Raw genomic sequence first — 12,761 nt, 5'->3', positions numbered from 1 at the left:
GGCTTTCGAAGCTTTAAAAAATCAGGAAGCGTAAAGAGCGATAGATCTTACTTGATGAAAAATTGCAAGGGTTCATAAAACCAAAATTTCTTTTGAGATCACTACTAAAATTGAAACCTAAAGATTATGAATATCTGTCAAGCTTTACAAAGAGAGATAACTCTTTCAGGATTATTATTTTAAGAATAAGTAAAAATACTATATTTCAATCCTCAGAAAACTTCTACAATGGTTCAAAAAGTGACCAAACGGACTGTATTAAAATGCATGTTCATGATTAACTCAAAACCGAAAATTGTTTAATAATTGATTGAGAAGTGAAAAAGTTACAGGGAAAGATCTGTCTAAACTCTGATCCCTTGAATTCCTTAAGGGGGCTCTCTATAACGTCACAACATGGCGTACTTCTGTTTGAAACGCCATTTTGGTCCGAAATGAACTGATTCTGTCCTAAACAAATTCACAGAACACCGATAAATCACCGGGTATAACACAACTTGCGAGATGTATACTAGCTCTATTTTGAATGGAATCTAAGACTATCCCATCTAGGCGATGAGAGTGGCCAATGTAGCCTTTCATTAAACATGAATTGTTTGTCAATATATTCAGTTTCAACTTTTTTATTCATAAATAATATAATTTATTAAAATATGATTATAGGTAATAAAAAGTTATAAAATATGATAAAACAAAGCCTTGTCACCATGTTATTTGATCATTGCGTGTCAAACCCAATCATATGTTTCCATAAAGTCCTAAACTGATGCTTCTCTCAAAAAGCTTTCCAGCGAAATATATCCAAAAATGAAAATTTAAACAGACAAAGCATATGTATCACCTTCCCATCGCCTAGAGGAGACACCCTGTTCCCAACAAGTATACACCCCACATGTGTGGTTATACACGGTGAAATTGAAACTTTTCGTGAAATCACCGAAACGCTTCGATAATAAGTGGAGTTATATTAACTCAAACGTTTGATCAACATCGATTATCAGCTGTTTTGTATCGAAAACGTGCAGATTTGAAACAAAGTAGGAATTTTTATACGAATTTCTTTAATCCGCTTTTGGCCATTTACGTGTCATGTCATCCGTAGCACAGAATAATACATGCACATACAAGTTCGATGAAAACGGTAAGTAAATCTACCTTTCTCAATACTATGAATTCCCTTTACATGTTTTGACTAGAAACGTGTGGGTCTTCGCTTATATTCATTCAAAAACAATACAATACGAACTTCTTTCGATGTCCTAGTTTGGCATGTACCTATTAATTCCTTTTGTCAATACCTGTGCAAGTTTTAAAAGAATTAGATTAAATATATTTGAGCCCAAGATATTTGAGCCCACTGTTGCAACCACTTTTGAAATAACGTTCACTATTGAAATAACTATTTCAATAGTGGTTGAAAGTCCATTTCAAAATCAAACACTGGTTGTAACCACTATTGAAATAACGTTCACTATTGAAATAATTATTTCAATAGTGGTTGAAATTGCATTTCAAGACCGAACACAGATTGAAACCACTATTGAAATAACGTTCACTATCGAAATAATTATTTCAATAGTGGTTGAATATGCACTTCAAGACCGAATACAGATTGGAACCACTATTGAAATAACGTTCACTATTGAAACAATAATTTCAATCGAAGTTTTGAATGCTTTTCAAAACCTAAACCAGGTTGCAACCACTATTGAAATATAGTTCACTACTGAAATAAAGATTTCAATAGTGATTGAAAGAATGATTTCAATAGTGATTGAAATAATTATTTTAATAGTTGCTGACAATGATTTCAATAGTATTGTAAGTATGATTTCAGTAGTTGCTGACAATGATTTCAATACAATAACCACATTGCAAGCCTTATTGAAATAACCCCACTATTGGGAAAAAAAATACAAGAATGAATCGTTCAGTAGGGTTTTCAGCATAATAAATTAATTAGAGTTTTAAAATATGAAGTGTAATTTTATGTTTTCCATTCTTTTCTAGAAATTTCCATTCACGGACATCTTTGATTCCACTGACTTACCTAAAATTGAAACAAAATATGCAAATGTTATATGCATGCTTCCGCTGAATCTGGCCGACTCGGCGAAAACCAACAGACAATCAATCAAAATATGCAAGTTTTAAGGGATTTTGTTATATAAGGTTCGTCTTTGCTATTGATTTGGAAAGGAAAGCTTCATACATACAGATACTTGTAGAAATTAGAATATATTCATTAAAAAGAATAAAGAAGACAGATATATATGTGTACAAAATGTTCTGATGAAAATATGGTTATTATTAATCAAAAGAATGTAGAATAAAGGTAAATTTTTGCTTATATTCATGTGCTTGCCTACAGTACAAATATGGATTATAAATCCAACGTTTCTACTCCTCAATATATAAAAATCAACCATTCGGAAAAACTAAGTTTAAGCGTTACAACATTAGAGGTTGTTACTTTAATAGTGGTTACACGTTGAAATAATATTTACTATTGAAATAATTATCAATGCATTCAAAACCCCCATTGAAATTGTTTCAATAGTGAACGTTATTTCAATAGTGGTTGCAACCAGTGTTTGATTTTGAAATGCACTCTCAACCACTATTGAAATAATTATTTCAATAGTGGTCGTTATTTCAATAGTGGTTGCAACAGCCCACTCTCAAAACGGATCTTTGACACCTAATTTTTTGTGATGGTTAAAATTTTCGTCAATTTTTCAATTTCATTCAATTTCTTTTTTTCATCCTTTTAACCCTTTGATATTATATTTATTTTCAGATTTTGCAGGAAATCCGACCAGTTCTTCTCATGAAAATGCTGTTTTTGTTTTTCTTTTGTCTATTATTGTAAATTCAAATAAAAATCATGTAGATTTCATTCATAACTTTGTTGGTTTTCATTTCAAGATTTTATAAAATTAAACTTTGAATAGAAAATTAAAGCATTAGGCTTTTAAAAATAAAGAATCAAGGGGTTTCTACAAAATAAATTAAATATTTTAAATACACGTATTTCCAAAAAATAAAGTTAAATACTTTGGAGCTTTATTTTATTGGATATTGAGTCTATTATTAGAAACAAATGCATGAAACAAAAACCATTTATACTTCATAGGTGTAGAGATCCTCCTTAATTTTTAGAATTTCATTTTCAAAACCTAATCAAATTGGAAAAAAAATATCAGAGTCTTTCTATACTAAAAAATTCACAAGAATATCTTTTTTACTTTGAGAGAAAAAAATGACAGGACTACTTTGAATTTAAGATGGGAACTTCCATAGACATCATTTAAAGACTCATATATTCGGAGGTACTTCTCTGATAAATTTAATTATTTAAGCATCAAGAGTATGAATGCCTATGCGCAGCTGTGCTATTGCATGATTATTTCTGATAAAAAAAAGTAGTAAATTTAAATCCTTATGAACTCCCATAAGGGGTCAAAAAGTGATCCCTCGGACCATACGTTTTACATTGCACGCTTTATGCGGAACTCAGAATAAAAAAAAAACTGTTTAAGAAGTCAATTAGAAATAAAAAAGTTACCGGCAAAGGATTATTTTCAGCTTTGGCCCCTTCAAATCCCTTATTTTTTCCGATTTACATTTTTATATCCTAATGAGGTGGGGACAATATCATGGTCATTCTATACTTGGAATTTCAGAAGAATATCTTGCTTACTTTTAGAGAAAACGTGACATGTATAAATTCAATTTAACACAGAAACACCTAAGACTCATAAAACCAAAAGTACTGCTTATATTGGTAAGAAACTTATAGCACAGCTTCTACTTAACAGACTCATCATTATGTAATTCTCAGATTCAGTTTCCTTTTTTATTCTTTGATTTTAAAATATTCACCACCCCTCTTTTTTCTACTTGCGGAGTCTGTTAACGTTAAAAGCAAAACGCTGTCGCTGTGATTTTTGTAGGTATTGGATTCAACAATCCATCTCTAATTTGTGGAGATTGGCCTTCAAAATAAGAAAGATTTTAGCTTCTTTTGAATATACAGTTTTTCTCATGCAGCACATCATTGAGTTTTTGGTTATTTATATATATATATTATGTGTACCTGCACTGGTTTTTAGCTCACCTGAGCTGAAAGCTCAAGTGAGCTTTTCTGATCACCCGTTGTCCGTCCGTCTGTAAACTTTTCACATTTTCAACTTCTTCTCAAGAACCACTGGGCCAGTTTTAACCAAACTTGGTACAAAGTATCCTTGGTGGGGGGGGGGGGGTTAAATTGTTAAAATAAAGGGCCAAGTCCCCTTACAAGCGGGGCTAATCAAGAAAAGACAAAAACAGGGTGGGGTCATTAAAAAATCTTCTTCTCAAGAACCACTGGGCCAGTAAAACTGAAACTTATGTGGAAGCATTCTGGGGTAGTGTAGATTCTAAATTGTTCAAATCAGGAACCCCGGGGGTAGGGCGGGGCCAGAATAGGAAATCCAAGTTTTACATTGAAATATATAAGAAAAATCTTTAAAACTGTTCTTCTTAAGAACCACTGGGCCAGAAAAGCTGAAACTTATGTGGAAGCATCCTGGGGTAGTGTAGATTCTAAATTGTTCAAATCAGGACCCCCGGGTTAGGGCGGGGCCACAATAGGGAATCCAAGTTTTACATTGAAATATATAGGAAAATCTTGAAAAATGTTCTTCTCAAGAACCACTGGGCCAGAAAAACTGAAACTTATGTGGAAGCATTCTGGGGTAGTGTAGATTCTAAATTGTTCGAATCATGACCTCCGGGGTAGGGCGGAGCCACAATAGGGAATCCAAGTTTTACATTGAAATATATAGGAAAAATCTTTAAAAATCTTTTCAAGTACCACTGGGCCAGAAAAGCTGAAACTTATGTGGAAGCATCCTGGGGTAATGTAGATTCTAAATTGTTCAAATCATAACCCCTGGGGGTAGGGCGGGGCCACAATAGGTATTACAAGGGGGAAATCTGGTATAGAACGGCATGGCCAAAGTTACTCAGGTGAGCGATGTGACCCATGGGCCTCTTGTTCTAAATTATTTCGTTTATGATTTGATCTAGAGAAAAAGATTAGATAAAAGAAAACTGTGTATCATTTACAATTGTTCATCAAAGTAAATATACAATTACGTTATAAGCGATTTTACACTTGATACTTGCGGGTCAAAACAAATAAAAACATGTTTAGCAAACATGATCAACATCTCATATTTATTCTGTTTATCTTTCCTCTGACCAAGAACATTGAAATGACACAACCAGATGTAACTGTGTAGATTTAGTACTCCTGATTTGTCAGATTAGTAATCATTTATCTAATCTTGTCGTTCCGATTTCAATTAAATAATTCCCTATTTAGATGCAAAATAAATGTTTTGCTAAAACTGATATTCCTAAAGAAAGTTTAGGTATTATGTAACCGGTATTATTCTAGTCCGTCCGTCAGTCACACTATTTTCTTTCTCAAACTCCCTCCAAATTTTAATTACATGCAGTTGCCAATTCATCTTTTGGAATATGGCTAGTGGTATGCAATAATATTTAAGACGTTTCATTTTCCCTAGGAGCCAAATGGAGTCATAAATGACGTTTTCTACAAAATTTTCCTTCTCAGACTCCACTTACATTTCACACAGTAACCAACTCAACTTTTAGAATATGATAGGCAGTGTCCTTTAGATGTGCAATAAAGTTTCAAAATTGACATTTTCACCCTTTTTGTCAATTGGGGTTTAAAAAATGCCATTTCTTAACGAAACCTGATTCCTAAAATCCTTGGCCAATTAAATTTTGGAATATGATTGATGATGCATTGTAGGTGTGCAATATGGCTTGAGCTTTTCCATTTTCTTTTTTTTCTTTTTTTTTTTTATTCACATCTCTTTTACATTATTGTACATTGAAGTTAATACAACATGATGTGTTTTTTATAGAATAAATAGAGAGATAAAGGAGAGAGAGAAAAGAGAGAGAGAGAGAGAGAGTTAAGAAAAAAGCTGCTTCCATCTGTTCCACTGGGCATCAAACTTTTCCTTTCCACCATTTTTATACGAAATAAACTTGTGTGTTTCATAATAAAGATTTATTTGTGATATTGCAGCACATAAATTCAAAGGTTTCTCAGTACATCTTGCTGTATAAATATAATACTTAAGCCAAAGGATAATAGTATTTTGAATATCAGCATAATTCTCTATATAACCTAAAATAAAGGATTTTTTCATAATATTTATCACTACACCAGTCTTATCTTCAAAAACAATACAAATTCTTCTAGAAATAATTGTATGTAATCACATTCCCATAAAAGGTGTTCTATTGTTTCTTCTTCTGAGTGACAAAAATTGCAGTATTTAGAGTCATTTCTTTTAATTTTAAACAAAAATGAATTTGTTGCTAAAATTCTGTTTGTAATTCTATACTGAAACCATTGGAGTTTGCAGTCTTTTGTCACTTTGAAGGGTATTTTGTGAAATTTTTTCCATTCTTTATCATCAACCTGTAAAATCTCACTCCACTTTGTTTTACCTGTTGACACAGAAGAGTTTTGATTAAGAATTTCATAAAAACATTTGGATTTACGACATTTCATCACCTTGTAAATATTTGACATAACTAATGGATTTTCTAGCTTTTTGATAGGTTTGTCAAGACCAGAATTTTTTATCCAAAATTTAGTAGCATGAATAATACTACTATATTCTAAAAAAATAATCTTTATTTTTGGATAAGTATTACAAAAAGATTCAAAACTTAAGAGTGAGCCATCTTCATTAATAATATCATTAATCCGTCTAATGTTGCTGTCAAACAGTTCTTTATTATAAAAAGGCTTTCTCCCAATATGAATCATTGGATTATAAAATAAAGGCGAGTCACCAGTAACCTCAGACGTTTTCTCATGATTTTGTAATATTAACCAGGATTTGAAAATGTCTATCCAAAATTTATTTTTCAAAGTTTTCAGAAAAGTTGTGACATAATCAGTCCCACAGTTTATAAATTTCTCTAAGTTAAAATTTGGGATGAGGTGTTCCATGCCCCTATTTGTAAAAATGAGATGTCTTATCCAAAATAATTTCAAAGAAGATATAAAAGACTTAAGGTTTATCATTTTCAATCCCCCATCTTCATAGTTTTTAACAATAACTTCTTTTTTAACCCTGTGGATTGAATTATTCCATAAAAATGAGAAGAATGTTTTTCTAATTCTTTACAGTATGATTCAGAGGGGTTTGGGATTGACATTAAAATGTGATTTAGTATAGGTAAAACTAATGTCTTAATAACTGTAATTTTCCCTATTGGAGTTAGATACCTTTTCCCCCATTGTTTAAGTACTGATTTGATCTGTACAAGCTTAGGATCATAATTTAGTTGTTGTAACTTATCCAGTTCCACATCAAAATGTATTCCTAGAAGAGTAAATCTAGTAGTTCCCCAGTTAAGATTGTAATTTGGCAGTAAAATTTCATTGCTAAACTTTTTGGAACCTATCCACACTATATGAGTTTTGGCATAATTAATGTGTAATCCAGATATTTCTGAAAAACTCTTTAGTGTTTCCAATGTTTCTGTAAGGGATTCTTTACTGCCATCAAGAATAAGAGAAGTGTCATCAGCTAATTGAGAAATCTTTTTTTCAACATTGTTCACAGTTATACCTTTAATATTTTTGTTTAATCTAATTTGGATTGCTAATATTTCTGCACATATAATGAATATATAGGGAGACAATGGGTCTCCCTGTCTGCAACCCCGCTGGATGTTAATTCTATCAGAGAGATTACCACCTTGATTTATTGCAGATGTAATGTCTGTATTAAAAAGCGATACCCAATTCCTAATTGAGGGGCCAAAGTCAAAAAATTTTAGTGCTCCTTGAATAAAATTCCATGACAAAGTATCAAAGGCTTTTTCAAAATCAATAAGTAATAACAACCCAGGTATATTTTCTTCTTCCGTATAATGCATTATATCATATATTAACCTTGTATTTTCACCTATATATCTATTAGAGATAAAACCTGTTTGATCTTGGTTGATAATTTTGTCAAGGTATCTTTTTAGTCTATTTGCAATAGTGCCAGATGCTATTTTGTAGATGGTATTTAACAAAGTGATTGGTCTCCAATTCTTTAAGTATTGTCTTGGCTTATCGCCTTTTGGTAAAAGTGTAATAATACCACGTCTTTGTGTGATAGAGAGACTCCCACTCTTATAACTGTAATTAATAGATCTAACTACAAAAGAACCAATATATCTCCAAAACATCTTAAAAAATTCAGCAGAAAAACCATCAGACCCTGGGGATTTATTAGATTTCATTCTGTAAAGTGTATCTGAGGCTTCTTCCATAGTAATTTCACCTTCTATAGATTCTGATTCTTTACTTGAAAGCTTTGGTATTTCTTCATTATTTAATTCATTAAATAAATCAGTATTTGGGTTGACTGCACTCTTTTTATATAGTTTTTCATAAAATAATTTTGCTTCCTTTAAGATTTCTGATTGGTCATAAATAACATTACCATAATTATCCTCCAATCTAGGTATAATCTTACTAGTAAAATTTCTAGATTCTAATGTGTAAAAATAGTGTGATGGTTTTTCACCTTCCTCAACCCATTTTGCTCTACTTCTGATATAAGTACCTTGCAATTTATGTTTTCTAATGTTCTCTAATTGTTGTTTTTTACTATAGAATTCATCAATATTATTTTCACAAACATTTTCTTCCAATAATTTAATATTTTCTATTAAATCTCTCTCCTTGTTTTCTCTTTTCTTTTTGATATATGATGCATATGAAATAGTCTTACCTCTTATTTCTAAAAGCAGAGTTTCTAAAAATAGCTGATCATTAACAGTGAAAGAAATATTTGTGTCTGGAATATTATCTATGTTGTCAAAGTTATACACTGGGATTGCGTATTGTTTCTTAACCTCTAAAATAACATTTTTAATACAATCTAGATAATTTTCGTCATGAAGTAAGGAGTTATTAAACTTCCATAACCCCCTACCTTTCTTAAAGTCATTAAAAGCTATAGATAAGGATATTATGGAGTGGTCTGATCTATAACTAGCATCTATAGTGCACTTTTCTAATCCTGACAAGAGGGTTTCAGATATTAAAAAGAAATCTAAACGGCTTTGCTTCAATGGAGTTTTCCTTCTCCATGAATATCTACGCTCATTTTCATGCAGCTGTCTGAAAGGGTCGACATAACCATTATTTTCTATTATTTCCAAAACTTTATCTCTTGCCTTTGGATTATTTATAGATTTGTAATTGTAATAGTCCAAGTTAGGATTTAAAACTAGGTTGAAATCGCCACATAAAATAATATTACTACACTGCATATCATCAATATATTTTTGTAAGTTTTCAAAGAAAAGTGGTGTGTCATTATTTGGACCATAAATATTACATATCAATACTTCATGGCCCTCTATATATGCTTTAAGTAAAATATAATTCCCATCAACATCACCCTTTTCTGAAAGAGGTTTAAAATCAAAGTTACTGTTAACTAAAATTGCCACTCCCCTAGAGTTTGTGGAGTATGAGCTGAAAAAACACTGGTATCCCCACAAATTTCTTACTTCGTTTTCAACATCACATGAAAAGTGTGTATCTTGTAAACAATAAATATTATATTTTAAGGCTCTTAAATAATTAAAAACATCCTTGCGCTTTGCAATATCACCTAAACCTTGGCAGTTCACTGAAATAATTTTAACCATTTAGAATAGTTACAAGACGTTTACGAATTGATACCCATGGAAACAAACAATCGGAGCTCATTTTGAAACTTAAAAGAGAGAAAGAAAGAAGAGAGTAAGAGTACAAATATAACAATATAGATGAATTGAATTATTTCAGTAAAAAAAATCAACTGAAAGTCAAGCTGACTACCGTCATGGAGTTGTGAGTCACAGTTTGGAAGATTTAATGCAAGTTATGACCGGAAAAGCGTTTTGGTAACTATTGTCGAAGGAGGTATGGTCAGAATTTTTAATCACGGATTTTTTTTACTTTAAAATCAATATCGTCAAGGATATCAAATTTCACGCGTTTCCCTTTCACATTCCCATACACCGATCCATTAAAGTACAGTCCTTCTTTTTGATATTCTAGAATAAGGAATGTATTAACTTCTCAATAGTCGTGAGTACTGTTTACTACTGTGATTTTGAAAACATCGATTTACCTTGGCTTATGTGCCTAGTGTGTAACATTGAGTAGAGTAGCGGTAATTGTAAACATGTCAACTACCAGGAAAGGATCAGAAAGAAATAAATCGGGGGCTGATAAGCTTGAAACAACTGACCCAACACTGGCTTCTATAAAAAACGATTTACAAGAAATCAAAGAATGTCTACAAAAAACAGTAAAAACGAATGATCTTGAAGCCATGGTAACAAATATTGTAAAAGGTCTTCTAAAGAACTATGAAGAAAAAGCAGAAAAGCGAGAAATTCAGTTAAAAGAAAAAATCGGCGCACTTTCACAGGACGTTGATAAACTAACAATGGAGAATGAAACTTTGAGAGAAAAACTATGTGAAGCAAATAAAAACACAAGAGAATTAGAAAGAGAAATGAGTGAGGTGCGAGATTTAGCGACATTTGCCACAGTAAAGGCCAATTATAATGAACAGTACAGTCGAAAGAATAATATCAAAATATACGGTGTAAAAGAAACAAAAAATGAGAACATCATTGAGGTTGTCAAATCTACATTGAAAGAGAAGGGGGGTGTGGAACTTGATGAACAAGATATAGTGGCGGTTCACCGGATCCCAGGATCCAAATCAAACGCCCCAAAGCCAATTCTGATTAAACTAAAGAACAACGACAGAAAGGCACACATCATGCGGCATCGATCAGCGGTCAAGGAAGCACCTGGAAATGTTCGACTGGGTGACGATGTTACTAGGGAAAACAGTGAATTAATCGCACGGCTGTTAGATAACGAAAGTGTATCATCAGCTTGGTACTTTAATGGAGCTTTTCCATTTTCACCCTTGAGGCAAAGTGGAGGTCAGAAAAGGACGTTCGGTTACACAATTTTCTTTCTCAGACTCCTCTTACATTTTTAGCCAATTCATCTTTATGAATAAAAGTGGTATCCTGTAGATGTGCAATAAGGTTTGGGAATTTTCGTTTTTCCCTTTAGCTAAATTAGGGATGAAAAAATCCTACTTTCCCCCCCAAAACACCGAATCCAAGAGAGAGACCTTAAAACGTGCTGCTACACCTCAGAAACGAAACGAACCTTTCCGCGCAAGAACGTACCTTTCACGAAACGAACCGTACCTTTCACGAAACGAAACGTGTTGTTCACAAAACCAACTGTTCCGTTTAATAAGCGCACCGTACCGTTCGCAAAACGAAAAGTATCGTTCTCAAAACGAACCGTACCGTCCACGAATACATGTAATTCTTGAAATAATTATGCAAGCCACGCCCCTCAAAACTTTCTACCGTGCAATGGCTATATTAAAAAAATGATCTTTTTTCTCAAATATATACAATATATAATTAAAATATTTAAAAAAAAATACATGTCAAACGAGAGATTTTGTTGTCAAATAAATACGGAGCCCGAAGGTCCGACGGGCGAGGTTTTTACTTGTCAACAAAATCTCGAGAATACTTTTTAATAGAATGATACAGAAGCTAGATTTGGAAGTCAGCAGAAGTGTCTTATGACGTCACAATAGAATGCTACTCTTCTTTCATTGTTATCTCAAGCTTTAGAAAAAATGCGATTTATTCCGAACCCAAAGCATTCTTTTCCACCAATTTGCGTCACAATCAAAAGATACTTCTATCCTTTTCCTAGTGAGCACAGTCAAAATTAGAGGAAACCAATTTAAATTTATTGATAATACGCGAATTTCGAGATTGTAACTCTCCAATGATAAAGGTGTAAAAAGTATCCATATCATGGAAGTGGGACAGTTTGTTTTATATGAGATGTGTATATTGTAGTAATGAAAATTGGATTTTGCTAGCACTATTACACTTAAACCTAGATGGAGAAACGATGGGCAAAATTAACTTTGCTTTATTGAGAAAACTTTGGCAAAGCATTTGTCCAAGAGTAAGATAAATGCAGATCAATCTTGGCTGGGATTCATAAGAAATCTGTAAGATTTTTTTAAAAGTTGCACCTTATTATTTAAAATATTCTTAGCTAAGAAAAATCCTTCAGTATTCAATCATTTTATAAAATCAACGACAATTCTGAGCTACGTTTAATTCTAAGAAAATCGGAAGATAAATCTCCTTAGCAATGCATAAAAAATCCTTCCGAACAATAAGAGCGCTTTTGTGTTGGAGGCAAAGTTGTCAGTTCGATGCCTTTATTCAACACATATGTCAAAATAATTTTGTAAATAGATTGATACAGCTTTGTCATCATCATTGCACATTGGTAATTAATAATATTCTTAAAAATAAATTCCGATACAAATGAAGGGTTTGTTTGTGATGCAGTGTAAAAATCTTTTACATGAAAAGAAAAAAAAGAATATTCCGTGGTCTTCAATTAGATAGATTGATTGATTGAATGTATGTTGTTTTATGTCCCGTTTGAGAATTTTCCACTCATGCAGAGACGTCGCCATATACCGGTGAAGTGCTTCAAATTTAGAACTTTACTCGGCACTCAGGGCCATTGAGCAGTGAGGGTTCTTTATCGTGCCAACACTTACCGTGACAAGGGTTCTCGGTTT

The 12,761-nt window shown here is 32.4% G+C and overlaps 1 protein-coding gene across 1 annotated transcript in view; it reads left to right on the top strand.

Annotated features, from left to right (window-relative positions):
* The first annotated feature begins 11,057 nt into the window (after nt 1-11,057).
* The window catches only part of LOC133188593 (RRP12-like protein), a 387,635-nt gene continuing 385,931 nt past the window's right edge, over nt 11,058-12,761 (top strand). Inside the window, exon 1 of the mRNA XM_061324078.1 lies at nt 11,058-11,061. The gene's annotated coding sequence lies outside the window, so the exon portion shown is untranslated. The remainder of the gene's footprint in view (nt 11,062-12,761) is intronic.

This window comes from Saccostrea echinata, unplaced genomic scaffold (genome assembly GCF_033153115.1).
Source record: "Saccostrea echinata isolate AGI-Se365-2 ecotype Australia unplaced genomic scaffold, CSIRO_AGI_Sech_v1 ptg000016l, whole genome shotgun sequence".
In the NCBI taxonomy this organism is placed as follows: Eukaryota; Metazoa; Mollusca; class Bivalvia; order Ostreida; family Ostreidae; genus Saccostrea; species Saccostrea echinata.
Note: the sequence above shows the minus strand (reverse complement) of the source record. Positions and strands in the feature narration are given on the sequence as shown.